The following is a 7,602-nucleotide window of genomic DNA, read 5'->3' on the forward strand; positions in this document are numbered from 1 at the left end:
TATTCAAATACCCTAAAGGCCCTCTTGGAAGAGGGTATTACATAGGGGGGGGGGGCGCACACGAAACACACTAATACGCAAACACCAATATTGGTAGTGGATTAAAGTTCGAATGAAGATAAGAATAAAGTGTGAAAATTGAAACACTGGGGGTTCAAGGACAACACAAAAAGAAAAAAAACTGCAATACAATGTCGAGCAAGATGCAAAGGTATTAATATAGCTAACACCAAAAACGCACAGAGACATCAAATTCAGATATGAGTCCACAGCATTTGATGAAATTGACCGGTGTTAACTTCAGTGGCAATATCTGATGGTTGGTTATTCCAGTAAACTATGGTTTTGGGGATGAATGATTGTGCGTAATGGGCCGAGTGACATGCTGGGCGTTTGAATTTGCAGGGGTGATCACGGCGAGGAAATATGACAGGAGGTGACTGAAAGAAGTCGTCGCGCAAACGATCATGATGATAAAGTTTGTGAAAGAGAGATAGGCGGGCGTGTTTCCGTCGTAGTGATAGCGGATGCAGATCAGCACGAATTTTTAAAAATGTAACACTTGATACGGAGAATAATCTGAAAAAATGAAGCGAGCAGCACGGCTTTGCAGGGATTCAATGTTACGTATAATGTAGTTCTGGCTTGGGTCCCAGATGGCACATGCATATTCAATTTTCGGCCTGATTAACGTGGTGTACCCGAGTTTTTTTTAGGTGTGAAGGCGCTTGCTTTAGTCTGTGTTTCATGATTCCGAAAGTACGATTAGCAGATGCAAGAGTAACGTTGATGTGATGATGCCATGTTAGATCCGATTGCAAGTTGATTCCTAAGTATTTGTACGTGGTAGTAAGTTCGACAACATTGTTACGTATAAAGTATGAAATTGGAATACGGGAAGAGGAGTGTGTAAATGACATGCACTTAGTTTTAGTATGATTTAGGGTCATTTGCCAGTCTGAACACCATCTGTTTATGGCATTGAGGTCTGACTGCCATGCTTGATGGTCAGTGTCAGTAGAAATGGTACGGTAAATTACGCAATCATCGGCGAACAGTCTTACTCTGGACGACATGCAGTTAGGCAAGTCATTAATATAAATTAGAAAAAGCCAAGGGCAGAGCACGCTCTCTCGTGGAACGCCGGACGTGACAGGAATAAAATGGGAGTTGTAGTGATTAATATTTGTGAATTGAGTTCGAAATGACAAGAAATCCTTTATCCATGCAATGACTTGTGCGTCAATGTTAAAATATTTTAGTTTCAGTAGTAGCCTGTGGTGAGGAACGCGGTCAAAAGCTTTGGAAAAATCTAAGAATATCGCGTCGACTTGGTTGCCAGCGTCAATACATGAAAGCAAGTCATTAGTAAACCCTGCAAGTTGCCCATCGCATGAAAATCCCTTGCGAAAGCCGTGCTGGTATTTGAAGATTATGTTATGTTCTTCTAAGTATTTAATGATTTGAGAATGTATGACATGTTCCAGTAGTTTGCAAACGGTGCTAGTTAACGAAATAGGCCGGTAGTTAAGCGGTGATGAGCGATCGCCAAATTTAAAAATTGGTATGACCTAGGCTGTACGCCAGTCATTAGGAATTTGGCCGGATGACAATGACTGTGAAAAAGAGCGCACAAGATTCCCGAAATACTTTGCGATGTACTTTTAAGCAACTTGTGGTTGAACCCAACGTGGTCAGATGCAGATGATACCTTACGATTATTAAGTAGTGATATGATACCGGACTCGGTAATATTTATCTGCGGCATGATGATATCGGAAAGTGTACCTATGTTTGGGCATGAAGTGACGTCCGCGCGGGTGAACACAGACGAGAATGCATTGTTTAATATTGGTGCACACTTTGACTCGGGAACAGTGGCACCTGTGGAATCGGTAAGCACAACGTAAGGGTGATTGCTTGGATTTATTACTTGCCAAAATTTACGAGGATTGTTATTCAGCATAGATGACAGGTCGTGGTTGAAAAAGTGACAACGACTGGATTTAAGTAACTCTTGGTATTCTTTATCGCACTGTTTGTATTTAAGCCACGATGGAGCAAGACTGGACTTCTGGGCTTGCGTGTACAATCGCTTTTTTTTTGTTCTTTAGACGCCGAAGTTGCTTGTTGAACCATGGCGTAGAGCTCCTACTCCTATTTGTTATGGACGGTATATACTTGCTAACAACGTCAGTAAACATATTTTTGAACGCGACCAAGTTTTCTTCAACTGTACGGGACAAGAAGTCATTAAGAAACTGGTCTGCAAAAAGAGATAATTGTGCATTCATTCCATCAAAGTTAGCTCTGCTATAGCATTTAATTTTTTTTTCAATGATCTTCCTACTGTTATGCCGACAAACAACGTTCCCAGTAATGACGTCATGATCGGAGAGCCCATCTAGGTGACTAATGTTGGCGCAAATGTCAGGGATATTAGTAAGGATTAGGTCAAGAATACTGGAGCATGCGGCAGTGCGCCGTGTGGGTTGCATGATAAGTTGGGATAATGAAAAATCTAAACATGACTGAAGAAATGCATTCGATTCTCTTTCACTCTCCGTGACAGATAGAGTTGCCCAATTGATGCGTGGATAATTAAAATCCCTAAGTATTAATAACACACAATTTGGAAATCGGTTACACACTTCACTCAAAATGCGATAGAAATCTTCAACAAAAGCACTCCCATATTAGGGGGGCGATAAAAAACACCTATAAGTATGTCAGTACTGCTACCGTTAAACAACACCCATACATTCAAGAAACATAGAAATTATGATGGGTACACAGGCCGCCATTGGAATCTGAACCTGGCAACGTTTAACGCTAGAACTTTAGCTAGTGAGGCTAGCCTAGCAGTGCTGTTCGAGGAACTCGCGGGAATTAAATGGGATGTGATAGGGCTTAGCGAAGTTAGGAGGACAGGTGAGGCGTATACAGTACTAAAGGACGGACACATACTGTGCTATCGCGGGTTAGAGGGTAGACGAGAACTAGGTGTGGGTTTCCTCATTAATAAGGATATAGCTGGCAACGTAGAGGAGCTCTACAGTATTAACGAGAGGGTAGCAGCTATAGTAATTAGGCTGAATAGGTGGTACAAGCTGAAAGTGGTGCAGGCCTACGCACCCACATCCAGCCATGATGACCAGACCGTTGAAAGCTTCTATGAGGACGTTGAATCAGCAATGAATAGAGTAAAATCGCAGTACACTGTACTGATGGGCGACTTCAATGCGAAGGTGGGCAAGAAGCAGGCTGACGACCACGCGGTAGGTGACTATGGGATAGGCTCTAGAAATAGCAGGGGAGAGTTATTAGTCGAATTCGCGGATAGAAATAATTTACGGATCATGAATACCTTCTTCCGCAAACGAGAAAACAGGAAGTGGACCTGGAAGAGCCCCAATGGTGAGATTAAAAATGAAATAGACTTCATACTATGCGCTAAACCTGGCATCATTCAGGATGTGGCCGTCCTCGGAAGGGTGCGTTGCAGCGACCATAGAATGGTAAGGTCTAGAATTAGCCTAGACTTGAAGAGGGAACGGAAGAAGCTAGTGAACAAGAAGACCATTAACGAGTTAGCCGTAAGAGGGAAAGCACAGGAGTTTAGGATAGCGCTGCAAAACAGATACTCGGCTTTAACTGAGGAAGATGATCTTGATGTTCATTCAATGCACGATAACCTGACATCAATAATTACGGAGTGCGCAGTAGAAGTAGGCGGTAGGACAGTTCGAAAAGATACCGGGAAGCTATCTCAGGTGACGAAAGATCTGATTAAGAAGCGCCAAAACATGAAGGCATCTAACACTACCGATAGAATAGAAATAACGGAGATATCAAAGTTAATAAATAAGCGCAAGGTAGCCGACATAAGGAAGTTTAATACGGAGAGAATCGAGCATGCTCTAAAGAACGGAGGTAGCCTAAAAACAGTGAAGAGGAAACTAGGCATAGGTAAAAACCAGATGTATGCATTAAGAGACAAGCAGGGCAATGTCATCAGCAATATGGATAAGATAGTTAACGTAGCCGAAGAGTTCTACACAGACCTGTACAGTAGCCAATGTAATCAGAACGCTAATGAGAAAGACAGCAGTGCACAGCAATGCGTCATCCCGCCAGTAACGAAAGATGAAGTAAAGAAAGCCTTAGAAGCAATGAAAAGGGGAAAAGCAGCTGGGGAGGATCAGGTAACAGCAGATCTGTTGAAGGATGGAGGGGACATCGTGCTAGAAAAACTAGCCACCCTGTATACGCAATGCCTTATGACCTCGACTGTACCAGAAGCTTGGAAGAATGCAAACATTATCTTAATTCATAAGAAGGGAGACGCCAAGGACTTGAAAAATTACAGGCCGATCAGCTTACTATCCGTTGCCTACAAAGTATTTACTAAGGTAATCGCTAATAGAGTCAGGGCAACGTTAGACTTTAATCAACCAAATGATCAGGCAGGCTTTCGTAAAGGATATTCTACAATAGATCATATTCACACCATCAATCAGGTGATAGAGAAATGCGCAGAATATAACCAACCTCTATATATAGCTTTCATTGATTACGAGAAAGCATTCGACTCAGTGGAAACCTCAGCAGTCATACAGGCATTGCGTAATCAGGGGGTAGAAGAGCCTTATGTCAAAATACTGGAAGATATATATAGCAACTGCACAGCTACTATAATCCTCCATAAAATCAGCAATAAAATTCCAATAAGGAAGGGCGTCAGGCAAGGAGACACGATCTCGCCAATGCTGTTCACCGCATGTTTGCAGGAGGTATTTCGAGGCCTGAATTGGGAACAGTTGGGAATAAGAATAAATGGAGAATACCTAAATAATCTGAGATTTGCTGATGACATTGCCTTGCTGAGTCACTCAGGAGGTGAACTGCAAATCATGATCAACGAGTTAGACAGGCAGAGCAGATCGATGGGTCTAAAAATTAACATGCAGAAAACCAAGGTAATGTTCAACAGCCTAGCAAGGGAACAACAGTTCACAATTGGCAACGAAAGCATAGAAAATGTGCCGGAATACGTCTACTTAGGGCAGGTAGTGACAGCTGATCCGGATCATGAGAGGGAGATAACTAGAAGGATAAGAATGGGGTGGAGTGCATATGGCAAATTCTCGCAGATCATGAGTGGCAGTTTACCAATTTCCCTCAAGAGGAAAGTGTACAACAGCATAATCTTACCGGTACTCACCTACGGGGCAGAAACGTGGAGGCTAACGAAAAGAGTTCAGCTTAAGTTAAGGACAACGCAGCGAGCCATGGAAAGAAAAATGATAGGTGTAACGTTAAGAGATCGGAAGCGGGCAGAGTGGGTGAGGGAACAAACACGGGTTAATGACATCCTAGTCGAAATCAAGAGAAAGAAATGGGCTTGGGCAGGGCATGTAATGCGAAGGCAAGATAACCGCTGGTCTTTAAGGGTAACGGAGTGGGTTCCAAGAGAAAGTAAGCGTAGCAGGGGGCGGCAGAAGGTTAGATGGGCGGATGAGATTAAGAAGTTTGCAGGCAAAGGGTGGATGCAGCTGGCAAAGGATAGGGTTAATTGGAGAGACATGGGAGAGGCCTTTGCCCTGCAGTGGGTGTAGTAGGGCTGATGATGATGATGATGATGACACATGATAATTCTTTTTTTATTGCAAATAGAACACCACCGCCTCTCCTATTTGACCTGTCGCAGCGAAATATGTTAAACGTCGCCTCGGTATCAAAAATGCTGTCGTCGGGAACATTGTCCGTAAGCCACGTTTCCGTGAACGCGATTAAAGATGCAGAGCATCAATCGATAAGCGAGGAAATGGGAACAGCTTTAGAGAGGATACTTCTGGTATTTGTATAAAGGAAAGTTAATGCGGTATTATGGCAAGGCTTATGAACTGACGGCAAAGAAGGGTTGATTACTTGAGCTGAGGCAGGAGAATGATTGGGTCATTCGTCAGCACTTCCGTGGGCGCCGTCCTCTACCTCTGGCGCATCATTTCCAGATGTTTGTAAACGGACTGCGCAGTTGGCATCCGTGTCCCAGATGTAAGCGTCATCATTTAGAATGAGCTTGGTGAAAGCAAGGCGGGGACGATCACCCTCCTTTTTTATTGACTTCGAGACTGCCAAAGCTTTCGGCGCTTATCGCGCACGGCAACAGAATAGTCCCGTGCTATCCTGAAATCTGTATCCTTCAGCTTGCTGCCATTGCTGAGCAAAGTCTCGATTTCTTTTTCATTGTAGACTTTAGCTATTATTGGCCGATTTTTCTCGGCTGAGAACCGACCCAGGCGGTGGGCCCTGGCAATAGACTGTACTGAAACCCCGAGTTTATTTTTACAAAATTCTCGAACTATAGCCCCGGTACTGTCCCACGTTTCTGATTGGTCGGTGTCTGCAATGCCAAAAAACAGTGCATTCGATCGTCGTGAACGGTTTTCAAGGTCATCAATTTTCTCTTGGAGATCACCGATCAGTCATCCTTCATTACGCTTTAGATCCGACTGCACACAACATGTTTTTTTCACGTAAAGAAAAGAGGAAACAAAGTTGTGAATTACTGGCAGTTTTAAATGCATGGTTGGGAATATGAAAACTGATACGGGTTGGCAATGCCATTTTTACAGTTCCATGTAGGCTCGCAATTAAGTGCCTCTGTTGTGCTGGCATAAACGACACAGTGACTACACAGGAATTTCTCGGCCGGAGCAGCTGCCTTTCATCACAAGGAAGACGTTCGATCTGATTGCGTTACTACTAGGCTTAAAATAAGCGTTCGACGAATTTCAGTTCGAAGCACCAGTTGGTAACAGGCTAATTATTGTGCACCTATCATGAATAATAATTAACAGCAAACCACCGCATTTGAATATTACCGCCTTAAACCTTCTCTAGCTCACCAACACTTTTTTTTTCTGCCTATTCCGATGCCTATGAAATGTGACACGAAGGCCAGGCTATTCCTGTACATGATTAGCCGGACAGAGCACATAAATAGAACCTTTTTTCTTGAAGCTCAGCAGAGCAGTAAAGGAGAGTAATTATACGGGGGAAGAACGCTAAATGCCATGTCTAGTATAGTACTTTGTGACCGTGTCAAGGACACTGGACGCTGTGGGATTGCAGTGCTGCTAAAAAAAGGCTTTAGTCTACTTTCTGGCGCTCCAAAGCACAGGTAGAGGATAGTGCTACCCTGCAAAAGACCTGAATAGAATCGGATCCTCACCTGCTCACAGCAGATGCCGACGATGAGGACTTTCTTGTGCTGCATAAGCGATGCCCTGAACTGGCGCCAGGTCCGGATCTCTGCGGTGCATGGAAGCCGCTTACCAGTGTCCTGGATCCAAGAATAGTGCCGACTAAGCCGACCTGGTGTGCAAGTCTCGCAAGCGGCCCACGGGGAGTGTCTCAGCCGAGCACAGCCAGCCTGCTACGGGGACGGGTTGTTGTTGTTACCCTCACACAATGACACTCATCCAGGGACGGGTAAATGAAGGTTCTAGATAAGCCTCACTGCACCGCGCGAGCTTCGCTATCGTGGCGCGCGGCTTAATGCGGTCTTTTTCGTGTTTCATTCAAGCTAACTTGAGC

The sequence above is a fragment of the Amblyomma americanum genome, unplaced genomic scaffold (genome assembly GCF_052857255.1).
Source record: "Amblyomma americanum isolate KBUSLIRL-KWMA unplaced genomic scaffold, ASM5285725v1 scaffold_26, whole genome shotgun sequence".
Lineage (NCBI taxonomy): Eukaryota > Metazoa > Arthropoda > Arachnida > Ixodida > Ixodidae > Amblyomma > Amblyomma americanum.